Genomic DNA, 13,713 nt, shown 5'->3' on the forward strand with positions numbered 1-13,713 from the left:
TTGCAACGAGCCATGGTTTGTGGAGTGCAAACTATGCCTTGCTTCCATAAACTATGGTTTGTTGTGTGAGATCTTTGGTGGGCTGCAATAAACTATAGTTTGCTGACAGAACTACTATGTGTTGCAATAAACCATGGTTTGTTGGGTGCAAACTATAGTTCTAATAAACCATGGATGTTGCAACAAGCCATAGTTTGTGGAGTGCAAAATATGCCTTGCTTCCACAAACTATGGTTTGTTGTGTAAGATCTTTGGTTGGTTGCAATAAACTATAGTTTGCTGACAGAAGTACATGTTGCAATAAACCATGCTTTGTTGGGTGCAAACTATAGTTCTAATAAACCATGGACGTTGCAACGAGCCATGGTTTGTGGAGTGCAAACTATGCCTTGCTTCCACAAACTATGGTTTGTTGTGTGAGATCTTTGGTTGGTTGCAATAAACTATAGTTTGCTGACCGAAGTACTATGTGTTGCAATAAACCATGGTTTGTTGGGTGCAAACTATAGTTTCCTGTCGTAGTCAACTGCGAAATCGCACTTATGGTATTCCTGCGCCCGCGCAGGCCCAGCTTTCGGAACCTTCTAGACTCAAAAAGAAACATTTTGCTCCCCAGTCCCGCCCCCCCCTCCCCCCGAGTATATAAGGTCCATGGGCGGGACCAACCGCCAATTCTCTTTTTTCCGCCGTTAAGATAGGCATCAGCATCGTGAACCTATAATTGACTATATCTGGCTTTGAATCGGACTGAATTTGACTACGTTATCTGAATATCTCTGGCTCCCCCGACTCGGACTGATCGACGACTCTTTTTGTAAGCTGGCGCGAGTGTCTGCTGAAATGGCAACCACTTCTTTTAAGAAGTGCAGCAGCTGCCCCAACGTGCTCCCAGACACGGACGGGCATGATCTGTGTCTCGCCTGCTTGGGGGAAATCCACCTCTCCCAAGCCTGCAAGATCTGTGCGGCCTTCACTCCGCAAACGCGAAAAAACCGCGAGACGCGTTTAAAGGCGGCCCTTTACGAGAGGGCCCTGCTCCCACCGCCGCCCCAGAAACCAGCTCCGGGGCCTGGCCCAGTCTCCTTACCTCCAGAGACTCCCGCGAAGAAAAAGGCCAAGAAGCCTAAGGAGAAGGCGCAGGAGGGCCGCGCCGAGCCGCAAGGCCGCAGCGCTCCTAAGAAGGCGGGAAAATCGCCCGCGGACGGCCAGCGACGCCCCACGCAGGCGCAACCCACGGCCAGCCTTCTCTTCCCGCCAGCGAGGGTGGCGCCTCCACGTGATGCGGGGGTGAAGATTGCGCAACCTCTAGCCTCCCCGGCATCGAAGGAGACTCTTCTGACGCCCGCGGCGCCGGGCGTGCACTCTCCTTCCCCGGACGCGCGAGGGCCGCCCGAGATCGAGGCCTCGCTGAGAGGGGCGGGGGTCGGCGCTCCAGCTGGCTCCGCCCTCACTGAGCTGGCCCCGCCCGAGACAGGAAGAACTACTCCTGGGGAAGGAGGGGCCGCGAGAGCACAACAAGGAGCCGATACCGGGGCTTGCGGCAGACAGCTCGAGCCCGCCGGGCGTGCGAGCTCGACGAGCCCGAGGGGAGGCCTCTTATCCCTCTCCAACCCGACTCCGACGCCGACCTCGCCCGGGAGGGAGGAGAGACCCCGCAGGCCTCGCAGGTCTAGGTCTCCCTCCAGACGGAGCAGATCGCGCTCCAGAAGGAGCAGGGCATCTAGCCACCGGCATCGACGGGGATCGAGGGGCCGATCCAGGCGCACCTCTTCCTCATCCTCGTCCTCGTCGTCGTCCTCCTCCTCCCCCGCCTCCAGGTCAGCAAGGAGGGCACGTCGGGCCCGAAGATCCTGCTCCTCCTCATTCAGACGGCCCCAGTTCGCACCGAGCCCTTACCCTTACCCGGGATATTGGCAAATGGCTCCATCGGGGCAGATGCTGTTTCAGCACACACCTCCCTTTGCGCCCATCCCGCGCATGGAGGCTATCCCCGGAATCCCTCAAAGAGGATTGGGCACATCGACAACTGTCTTTCCAGCCCCAGCCCTATTGCCTCCACCAACAACTGCCTTAACTGCCAGGGCGCAAGAAACTGTTTCGTGTCCTGAAGGAGCCCCCGGGGCAAATCAGGAACTCATTGTGGGACAAAATATATGTACTGAGCGTTCTAATTGCATGAACCAAGCTTTGTATGTTGACCCTTCGAATGTTGTTAATGCTGGTAATGGTGACCCCACCCCGGTGCCAACGGCCACTTGTCAAATGTTGACCCCCGTAGGGGACCCTGAGGACCATGCTCCTAACATGGAACTGAGGGCCACAGAACCGGAGGAATCCAACTCCGACTCGGACACTCCTGACCAGTCGGCGGCCCCCAGTACCTCCGAACCAGGCCCCTTGCCTCCAGATTTCAATAAGTTTGCCTGTCTTGTAGACAGAATGATCAAGGCCCTCGACATCCCGGCACCTAAAGCCCCGGAGCATGTCGAGGACCCGATGTTTCCGAGTGAGGAGCAAAATGTGGTTATTTCGACAGCCCTACCTATGCTCCCCTATTTGTTGAAGTTAGCTAAAATACTAGACGTACCACCGGCCGCGGTGCCAGCAGTCCCCAAGAGGGTAGACAATATGTATAAAATCGACTTGGCCAAAGCAAAATGGGTGACAAATCCTCCCAAACCGAACACGGTAGTAGCCGAAGTGGTTAAATCAAAACGCCCAAAGGGAATCCTTTCTGCTCCCCCAGACAGGGAGGGCAAAAAAGTTGACGCCATGGGGAAGAAAGCTCATGTCACGGCCGGTCTGCTAACTAGGATGTCGCATTACGCGACTTATATGAGCGGATACCAGAGCTTCCTCTGGAATAAAATACTCCCTTACCTAGACAAGCTGCCCCAGGAGGAACAACGCTTTCCGAAGGCTCTCCACACGGAGGCGTTGATTTTGTCGAAAATCCAAAAGGATTTTGCCAAACACCTGGCCGAAACTGCGGGCCATTTGTTTGCTACGGCCACTTCAATCAGAAGGCACGCCTGGCTTAGGGCTGCTAACTTGTCTGAGGAAGGAAAGGCCTTAGCCGAGGACCTGCCTCTACACGAGGAAGGCTTGTTCAATCCGGAAACGGACGGAACACTAAAAGAAAAGCAGGAAGTACGCCAGGCTGCTGGTAAATTCGGTTACTCCTGGCAGCCCTACAACCAACAACGCACAAGGTGGCAACCTCCTACGGGTAATTTCCGTAAAAATTTTAATAACTCTTATTCAGGGCCCTTCAGGGGAAGGAATTCGTCATCCCCCAGATATCAGGGAAATAGGAGATCCTCCTATAATTCCAAACCACGATTCCAACCCTACCAAAATAAACCTAAGCAGGGCGCCTCGCGGAAGCGCCTTTGATGACAGGGACCCTATCATCGAGAGCCCCTTAACCAACTCCTCCGCAAGCTTGAATGTTGAACCTGTTGAGGTCCAAATTGCCCCGGTTGTTAATGTTCATTTCCCGAGTGCGCTAGCTGACTCTCCTCCAGTGTTTGGAGATAGACTGGCTATGTTTTATAATTGTTGGGAAAGTATCACTACTGATAGTTGGGTGTTAGCTATTGTTAGACGTGGTTACACCATTGAGTTCAATGAGACCCCGGGAACGGGCAGAGTTACGAGCACGCAGCCGTCTCCGGCACTCCTGCAAGAGATAAATACGCTCCTACAAAAAGGGGCCATTTCACCTGTTGCGCCGTCTATGTTCCCGCACTGTTTTTTCTCCAGTTATTTTGTAGTTGAAAAGCGCGGAGGAGGGTTTCGGGCTATTATGGATCTAAGGAATTTAAATAAATGCATCATTCCAAAGAAATTTCGAATGGTCACTTTGGCTTCGATCTTACCCCTGTTAAGGAAAGATGTGTGGTTCGCCACCATCGACCTTAGGGACGCATACTTCCATTTTTCGATAGCACCACACCACAGAAGGTTTTTGACATTCATGGTGGGCTCACAGGCATTTCATTACAATGTACTCCCGTTTGGGCTGAGTACGGCCCCAAGGGTTTTCACCAAGTGCATAGCAGTGGTAGTGGCGCATCTACGCACTCAGGGCATTATAGTGTACCCCTACATAGACGATTGGCTGATTGTGTCCCAATCACACAACCAACTACGTCACCATATCTCTGTCATTCTCTGTCTTTTGCAGTCTTTGGGGTTGATTGTCAACACGGAGAAGTCGTCCCTGACGCCGTCCCGTCAGATCCAGTTTATTGGAGCCTTGCTGGACTCTTACACGCAGAGAGCGTACCTACCGGGCGATCGGGTCTCCAATCTTCGAGAGCTTATCAACCGATTCCTGGAGTCCTCCACGGTTTCGGCCAGGCAGGTCCAGGTCCTACTGGGCCATATGGCCTCCACCACATCGGTAATCCCGTTCTCAAGACTCCGGATGCGTCCTCTGCAGGCATGGTTTGGGTCAGTTTTCAACCCCCTCACAGACAACCAGAATATCAGGCTGTCCCCTCCGGAACAAGTCCGGTGTTCCTTGAGATGGTGGACGCAACCCCAATGGGTCTGTATGGGACTCCCCTTTCAGCCCCCCTCTCCTACACTAACTATCACAACAGATTCCTCCCTGTCGGGGTGGGGTGCCCATGCGCAAGGACTTGTCGCTCAGGGAAGGTGGTCTCCAAGCGAAAGCACGTTGCACATAAACGTTCTAGAGCTCATGGCAGTAGGAAAAGCTCTAAAGTCCTTCGAAGGCATGGTAAGAGGCACAGTAGTACAGATCCTGACGGACAACACCACCGTCATGTACTACTTAAACAAACAGGGCGGCACTCACTCACACCAGCTCCTGCAGCTTACGATCAGCATCTGGGAATGGTGCATCCAGAGGGGGACGTTCCTACGGGCCTCTCACGTTCCGGGGGAGCAAAACTCCCTTGCGGACTCTCTGAGCAGGAGCCCAATGGGGAACCACGAATGGTCACTGGATTTGGAAGAATTAGGAAAGATCTTCCAGGTGTGGGGTTACCCGACCATAGACCTGTTCGCGTCCTCGGAGAACAGGAAATGCAAAGTGTTCTGTGCAAGGACTCAGCCATCCTTGCAGGGGGACTGTCTAGGGGATGCATTCCTCAGGGACTGGGGGGGTCCCCTAGTCTACGCGTTTCCACCGTTCCCTCTTCTTCTGAGGGTAGTAGCAAAGATACAATCGGACAACGCACACTGCATCCTGGTGACCCCGTGGTGGCCACGTCAACCGTGGTTTGCACCACTCCTTCAATTGTCAGGGAAAGTCTTTGTGAGACTCAGGAACAAGCCGGACCTTCTAACCTCCCAGCAGGGACAGGTTCTCTATCCGGACGTCCAAACTCTGAGGTTGACCGCGTGGCGGATTCTGCCACCGGAGTAAACCGTGAGGCTTCCTTTTCAGAGCCTGTTCTGGCCATTATTGATGCGGCTCACAGGCCGTCTACCAAACGCTCTTACACATACAAATGGGCACGATTTAGCAGATTTGCAACATCAAATGGGGTGCAACCTGAGTCCGCACCTATCTCAGTGATTTTGGATTTTTTGCTGTCCCTCTCAGAAGCGGGTATGTCTAACTCTTCGATAAAGTGCTACTTGGCGGCCATCTCATGGGCCAGGAGGAAGACGGGACTTCCGTCCTGTTTCGTTGACCTGTCGGTCAAGGCCTTTCTGAAAGGGTTAGCAAATGTCAGACCGCCAACGGCTCCGGTTACTCCCTCTTGGAGTCTGGAATTGGTTCTCTCGTCACTGACGAAGGCTCCATTTGAGCCCTTAGCATCAACGGACCTAGCGTCACTCACTTGGAAGGTAGCCTTTTTAGTGGCTATCACTTCGGCCAGGAGATCGAGTGAATTGTGTGCTCTTAGAGTGGATGAACCGTATTTGAAGTTTCATAAAGACAAGGTGGTCCTACGGACAGACCTGGCGTTTTTACCCAAGGTATCCACTCGTTTTCATAACTCGCAGGAAATAATTCTTCCGGCGTTCTTTCAGAATCCGGAAACATCGTTGGAAAAGAATTTACACTTGTTAGATGTCAGAAGGGCATTGGCCTTCTACATACAAAGGACTAAGGAATTTAGGAAGTCCCCCAGGTTGTTCCTAAAGTACAGGAAGGACACAAAGGGTTTACCGGTCACGTCACAGCGGTTTTCCGCTTGGATTGTATCTACCATTCGCACCTGCTATCGTTTAGCGGGCAAGGAATTGCCGCAGCAGGTGCATGCTCATTCAACAAGGGTAATGGCCACCTCAGTGGCTTTTTTGAGAGGAGTTCCCTTGGAGGAGGTGTGTCGGGCGGCCACGTGGGCGTCCCCAAGCACCTTTGTATCCCATTACAAGCTTGACGTGAGGTCCAGGAGGGATGTATGCTTCGGCAGGAATATACTTTTTTCTGCAGTGGCATGACTCCCTCCATCCTGACTATAGCTTGTTAGTCTACCATAAGTGCGATTTCGCAGTTGACTACGACAGGAAAATATGGGTTGCTTACCTGTAACCGTAGTTTCCTGAGTAGTCACCTGCGAAATAGCACATTCCCTCCCTTCCTCCCCTCGAGTGTCATGCCGCGTTCCTTCTGGCTGCTGTGCGGCGGAAGAGAATTGACGGTTGGTCCCGCCCATGGACCTTATATACTCGGGGGGAGGGGGGGGCGGGACTGGGGAGCAAAATGTTTCTTTTTGAGTCTAGAAGGTTCCGAAAGCTGGGCCTGCGCGGGCGCAGGAATACCATAAGTGCTATTTCGCAGGTGACTACTCAGGAAACTACGGTTACAGGTAAGCAACCCATATTTCTAATAAACCATGGATGTTGCAACAAGCCATGGTTTGTGGAGTGCAAACGATGCCTTGTTTCCATAAACGATGGTTTGTTGTGTGAGATCTTTGGGTGGTTGCAATAAACTATAGTTTGCTGACAGAACTACTACGTGTTGCAATAAGCCATGGTTTGTTGGGTGCAAACTATGCCTTGTCTCTATAAACTATGGTTTGTTGTGTGAGATCTTTGGTTGGTTGCAATAAACTATAGTTTGCTGACAGAACTACTACGTGTTGCAATAAACCATGGTTTGTTGGGTGCAAACTATGCCTTGTCTCTATAAACTATGGTTTGTTGTGTGAGATCTTTGGTTGGTTGCAATAAACTATAGTTTGCTGACAGAACTACTACGTGTTGCAATAAACCATGGTTTGTTGGGTGCAAACTATAGTTCTAATAAACCATGGATGTTGCAACAAGCCATGGTTTGTGGAGTGCAAACTATGCTTTGTTTCCATAAACTATGGTTTGTTGTGGGAGATCTTTGGTTGGTTGCAAAAAAGTCTAGTTTGTTGAGAGAACTACAGCTTATTGCAATAAACCATAGTTTGTTGTGTGCAAACTATAGTTCCAATACATCATGGTTTGTTGCCATGAACCATGGTTTGTGGAGTGCGCTCTCTCTGTGTGTCTCTCTCCCTAGGGGCGCTCTCCTTCCAGTGGGGCGACTGGGGCCCCTGGCTGTGCCTGTGTCCCTTGCAGAAGGAGGTCCGCATCCGGCACTTCGTCTCCCGGCACAGGAACGGCTCCTACCGCCTGCGGTCCTCCGACTTCTTGCAGGAGAGAGCCTGCTTCTTGCGCGACTGCCAGGCCTGCCTTCCCTGGCAGTGCCCGCCTGAGAGCCACACTCGGCAACTGCAGGTCCCATCATCCCTGGAGCCCCACGAGGTCAGGATCCGGCTGCCGGCCGAGACGGAGCTGCCGTCCTTCGACCTCCTCCCCTCTGTGGACGACCTCGGGCAAGAGTAGCTCCAAGCCAAGGCATACATTTCTATCCTCCGGGTTGCACTACATGTCCCAGCATCCATGTTATGAACAAGGAGCAATGGGTGCCACGGCGGGGCACATCCAAAAGGTTCCTGAAGACCAGTGTGTGCCACATCTGATCCCAATGCTTGGACTACAGATCCCATCATCCACAGCAATGGGTTTTGTAGTCCAGAGGGTAACCCGACTTCTTAAAGACCGATGTATGCTGTAAATGCAAACGTTTCTAAATCCCTGGAGTTTGACTACACATCCCATCATCCACAGCAGTGGGTTTTGTAGTCCAGAGGATGACTTGACTTCCCAAAGACCAGTGTACGCTGCAAAAGCAGCCATTTCCAATCTCTATCGTTTGACTACACATCCCATCATCCACAGCAATGGGTTTTGTAGTCCAGAGGATGACTCAACTTCCCAAAGACCAGTGTACCCTGCAAAAGCAGCCATTTCCAATCTCCATCGTTTGACTACACATCCCATCATCCACAGCGATGGGTTTTGTAGTCCAGAGGATGACTCAACTTCCCAAAGACCAGTGTACGCTGCAAAAGCAGCCATTTCCAATCTCTATAGTTTGACTACACATCCCATCATCCACAGCAATGGGTTTTGTAGTCCAGAGGATGAGTCGACTTCCCAAAGACCAGTGTATGCGGCAAAAGCAGCCATTTCCAATCTCTATCGTTTGACTACACATCCCATCATCCACAGCAATGGGTTTTGTAGTCCAGAGGATGACTTAACTTCCCAAAGACCAGTGTATGCTGCAAAAGCAGCCATTTCCAATCTCTATCGTTTGATTACACATCCCATCATCCACAGCGATGGGTTTTGTAGTCAAGAGGATGACTTGACTTCCCAAAGACCAGTGTATGCTGCAAAAGCAGCAATTTCAAATCTCTATCGTTTGACTACACATCCCATAATCCACAGCGATGGGTTTTGTAGTTCAAACTGTGATCCGACTCCTGCATTTATCCTACATGGAGAAACAACCCCATGGAGAAGAAGGCACTACAGATCCCATCATCCACAGCAATGGGTGTTGTAGTCAGACGTGTGATCCAACATTAAAATCTGTAACAAGCTAATTTGTCCCTCGGCTGCATTCGTCCCTGCCTTCTCTCTCCAGCTGAAAGCCTGAACTATTGGAAAGGACTCTTTTTGTATTTTATTCAAGGGTGGTGGACATCTGTCAGGAGGACTTTAGTTGTGTATTTCTCTATGGCAGAATGGGGTTGGACTAGGTGGCCTTTGGGGGTCCCTTCCAGTTCTCTGATTGGACTAGATGACCTTTGGGGGTCCCTTCCACATCTATGATTACACTAGATAACCTTTGAGGGTCCCTTCTACTTTTACTATTGGACTAGATGACCTTTGGGGATACCTTCTACTTCTATGATTAGACTAGATGACCTTTGGGGATCCCTTCTACTTTTATCATGGGACTAGATGACCTTTGGGGTCCCTTCCAGTTCCGTGATTGGACTAGATGACATTTGAAGGTCCCTTCTACTTCTACGATTACACTAGATGTTCTTTGGGAGTTCCTTCCACTTCAGCGATTAGACTAGATGACCTTTGGGTGTCCCTTCAACTTTTACTATTGGACTAGATGATCTTTGGGGGTCCCTTCCACTTCTATGATTAGAGTAGATGACCTTTGGGGGTCCCTTCCACTTCTATGATTAGAGTAGATGATCTTTGGGGGTCCCTTTTACTATTGGACTAGATGACCTTTGGAGGTCCCTTCCAGTTCTGTGATTGGACTAGATGACCTCTGGAGGTCCCTTCTAGTTTTACTATTGGACTAGATGACCTTTGGGGGTCCCTTCTAGTTTTACTATTGGACTAGATGACCTTCCAGTTCTGTGATTGGACTAGATGACCTCTAGAGGTCCCTTCTAGTTTTACTATTGGACTAGATGACCTATGGGTTCCCTTCCAGTTCTGTGATTGGACTAGATGACCTTTGGAGGTCCCTTCCACTTCTATTATCAGAAGAGATGATCTTCAGAGGTCCTTTCCAGTTCTGTGATTGGACTAGATGACCTTTGGGGGTCCCTTCTAGTTACACTATTGGACTAGATGACCTTCCAGTTCTGTGATTGGACTAGATGATCTTTGGGGGTCCCTTCTAGTTTTACTATTGGACTAGATGACCTTCCAGTTCTGTGACTGGACTAGATGACCTCTGGAGGTCCCTTCTAGTTTTACTATTGGACTAGATGACCTATGGGTTCCCTTCCAGTTCTGTGATTGGACTAGATGACCTTTGGAGGTCCCTTCCACTTCTATTATCAGAAGAGATGATCTTCAGAGGTCCTTTCCAGTTCTGTGATTGGACTAGATGACCTTTGGAGGTCCCTTCTAGTTTTACTATTAGACTAGATGACCTTTGGGGGTCCCTTCCACTTCTATTATCAGAAGAGATGATCTTCAGAGGTCCTTTCCAGTTCTGTGATTGGACTAGATGACCTTTGGAGGTCCCTTCTAGTTTTATTATTAGACTAGATGACCTTTGGGGGTCCCTTCCACTTCTATTATCAGAAGAGATGATCTTCAGAGGTCCTTTCCAGTTCTGTGATTGGACTAGATGACCTTTGGAGGTCCCTTCTAGTTTTACTATTAGACTAGATGACCTTTGGGGGTCCCTTCCACTTCTATTATCAGAAGAGATGATCTTCAGAGGTCCTTTCAACTTCTATTATCAGAACAGATGATCTTCAGAGGTCCTTTACAGTTCTGTGATTGGACTAGATGACCTTTGGAGGTCCCTTCTAGTTTTACTATTAGACTAGATGACCTTTGGGGGTCCCTTCCAGTTCGTTAAGGATTTGAGTGGAGGTTGGAATCCTCCGGCGTTACAAACCCCGAAGGACTGAATGGGTTCCTGTGGTGTGTCCACATGGGCCCCAACGGGGATTTCCCGAGACTGAAAAAACCAAGACAGGCTTCCCAGAAGTGAACCCTTCAAAAAAAGGGCTTCGAAGTCTCAGAATTTAGTCAAATAACATCTGATACCGTGTCGCGGGTTCACTCAGTTGGGTTTCTAAGAAGAGGCGCCCAATCTCAGTCCCACTGTGGGCTTTCAGGCCCTCCAAATGAGTCAGAGACGAGTCACCCTTGGGGGAAACGAGTCCCCTTTTGGGTCCTTGATCGATCGATTATTATCGATAGATACATTGGAACGGAAAGAAGAACCGGCCTGTTTCATCAATTGCATTTTAATGCATTGATCGTGCCTTCGATTAACGCATTGGAAGATGATGGATGAAAGGATCGATGGATGGAAAGGTAAATAGAAAGATGGACAGAAGGATGGAGAGAGAGAAGAATTGATAGATGGAAAGATAGGATGGATAATATATGGAGGATAAATACATAGGATTGCTGATGAATAGATATAGAACAATAAATAAGATAGATATTAGCTGAATGGCTAGGGGATCAATACGATGGAGAGATAGATAGATAGATAGATAGATAGATAGATAGATAGATAGATAGATAGACAGGATAAATGATAGTGACGAATTGATCGACAAGATAGATATATATATACTAGCTTGGGGACCCAGCATTGTGGGTCAAAGGTGTTCTTTATCAGTTATCAGTTAGTAAAAGTACTGCGAATCCCATCGTGCACAGTTCATCCTCCTCCAAACAACCCCTGGATGTAGAGTGGGTTATGGTGGCTCTGTGTGCCAAGTTCAGTCTTGCTCTGCCATTGGTGAGGGTCACAGTGATCTCATGCAGTGTGTGAAGGTACTGCAGGTCCCATCATCCACAGTGAATCCTCCTTCATACCACAACAGGATGTAGAGTCGATCATGGGGGCTCTGTGTGCCAAGTTTGGTCTAGATCTGTCATTGGATGAGGGTCGCAGTGCTCTCAGAAAGTGAGTTAAGGTACTGCAAGTCCCATCATCCGTAGGCCGTCCTCCCTAAACTGCACCAGGATGTAGAGTGGGTCATGGGGGCTCTATGTGCCAAGTTTGGTTTTTATCAGTCTTCGTTGGGGGCTGCAGTGTTCTGTGGAAACCGAATGGTTGGAAAGTACTACACATCCCATCATCCATTTTCTGTCCTCTCCCAAACCTCACCAGGAACTAAAGGGGGTTATGTGTGTCAATTGGTCTTAATCAGTCATTGGATGAGGGTCGCAGCAGTCTTGGGAAATGAGTGGGGGGTACTTGAAGTCCCATTATCCATGGTCCGCCCTCCTCCAAACTGCAGCAGGAAGTAGATTGGGTCATGGGGGCTCTGTGTGCCAAGTTTGGCCTTTATCAGTCTTTGTTGGGGGCCACAGTGGTCTCTGGAAACCGAAGGGGTTGAAAGTACTACAAATCCATCATCCTTTGTCCGTCCTCCCCATACCTCACCAGGACGTACAGGGGGTCATGGGGGTTTTGTGTGGCAAGTTTGGTCCAGGTCTGTCGCTCGTGCAAGCCTCTGTGGCCTGTGAAAGTGAGAGCCAATCAGAAAGCTGCCACATACACTTCCACCCTCGCATACATACATACATACATACAAACACTCACTTTTATTATAGATATAGATATATAGAGAGAGAGAGGGGTAGATAAGTGACAAATTGATAGATGGGTTGATGGGATGGGTGGATAGAGACAGAAATAGGTGATGCGTGGAAAGATGGATAAATAAAAGGATAACTAGATGGATAGATGGATAGATAGATAGATAGATAGATAGATAGATAGATAGATAGATGACGAATGGATAGAAGGGTTGATGGATAGATCAGATGGATGGGTGGGAAGATAAGTGACAAATGGATAGATAAAAGGATTGGTGGATAGATTGGACAGACAGATAGATGGGTCGATGGATAGGTAGACAAGTAATGAATAGATAGAAGGATTGGTGGATACATCGGATAGATGGATGGATGGATAGATGGATGATTGGATAGATAGATAAGTCATGAATGGATAGATGGGGTACATAGATGGATAGATACATGGATGGAAGGATGGATAAATGGATAGGTAGATAAGTGATTAATCAATAGATAGGTGGATTGGATGGACGGATAGATAAATAGATGGGTAGACAAGTGGCAAATTGATAGAAGAATCAATGGATAGGTAAATGGATGGATGGATATATAGGTAGATAAGTGAAGAATGGATGTATAGATAGATGAATAAATTGATGGATGGATAAATGAATAGGTAGATAAGTGATGAAAAGATAGAAAAATGGATTGGATGGATGGATGGATAGATAGATAGATAGATAGATAGATAGATAGATAGATAGATAGATAGATAGATAGATAGATAGATTAGATAGACAAGTGGCGAATTGATAGAAGAATCAATGGATAGGTAAATGGGTGGATGGATAGATAGATGGATAAATGGATAGGGAGATAAGTTAAGAATGGATGGATGGATAAATGAATAGGTAGATAAGTGATGAAAGGATAGAAGAAAGGATTGGATGGATGGATGGATGGATAGATAGATAGAGAAGTGGCGAATTGATAGAAGAATCGATGGATAGGTAAATGGATGGATGGATAGATAGATAGGTAAATAAGTGAAGAATGGATTTATAGATGGATGAATACATGGATAGATGGATGGATAAATGAATGAGTAGATAAGTTATTAAAGGATAGAAGAATGGATTGGATGGATGGACAGACGGACGGACAGAAAGACAGACAAGTGGCAAATTTATAGAAGAATCGATGGATAGGTAAATGGATGGATGGATAGATGGATAAATGGATAGGTAGATAAGTGAAGAATGGGTGTATAGACAGATAGATGAATAAATGAATAGGTAGATAAGTGATGAAAAGATAGAAGAATGGATTGGATGGATGGATGGATGGATAGATGGGTAGACAAGT

Source organism: Anolis sagrei, chromosome 13 (genome assembly GCF_037176765.1).
Source record: "Anolis sagrei isolate rAnoSag1 chromosome 13, rAnoSag1.mat, whole genome shotgun sequence".
Lineage (NCBI taxonomy): Eukaryota > Metazoa > Chordata > Lepidosauria > Squamata > Dactyloidae > Anolis > Anolis sagrei.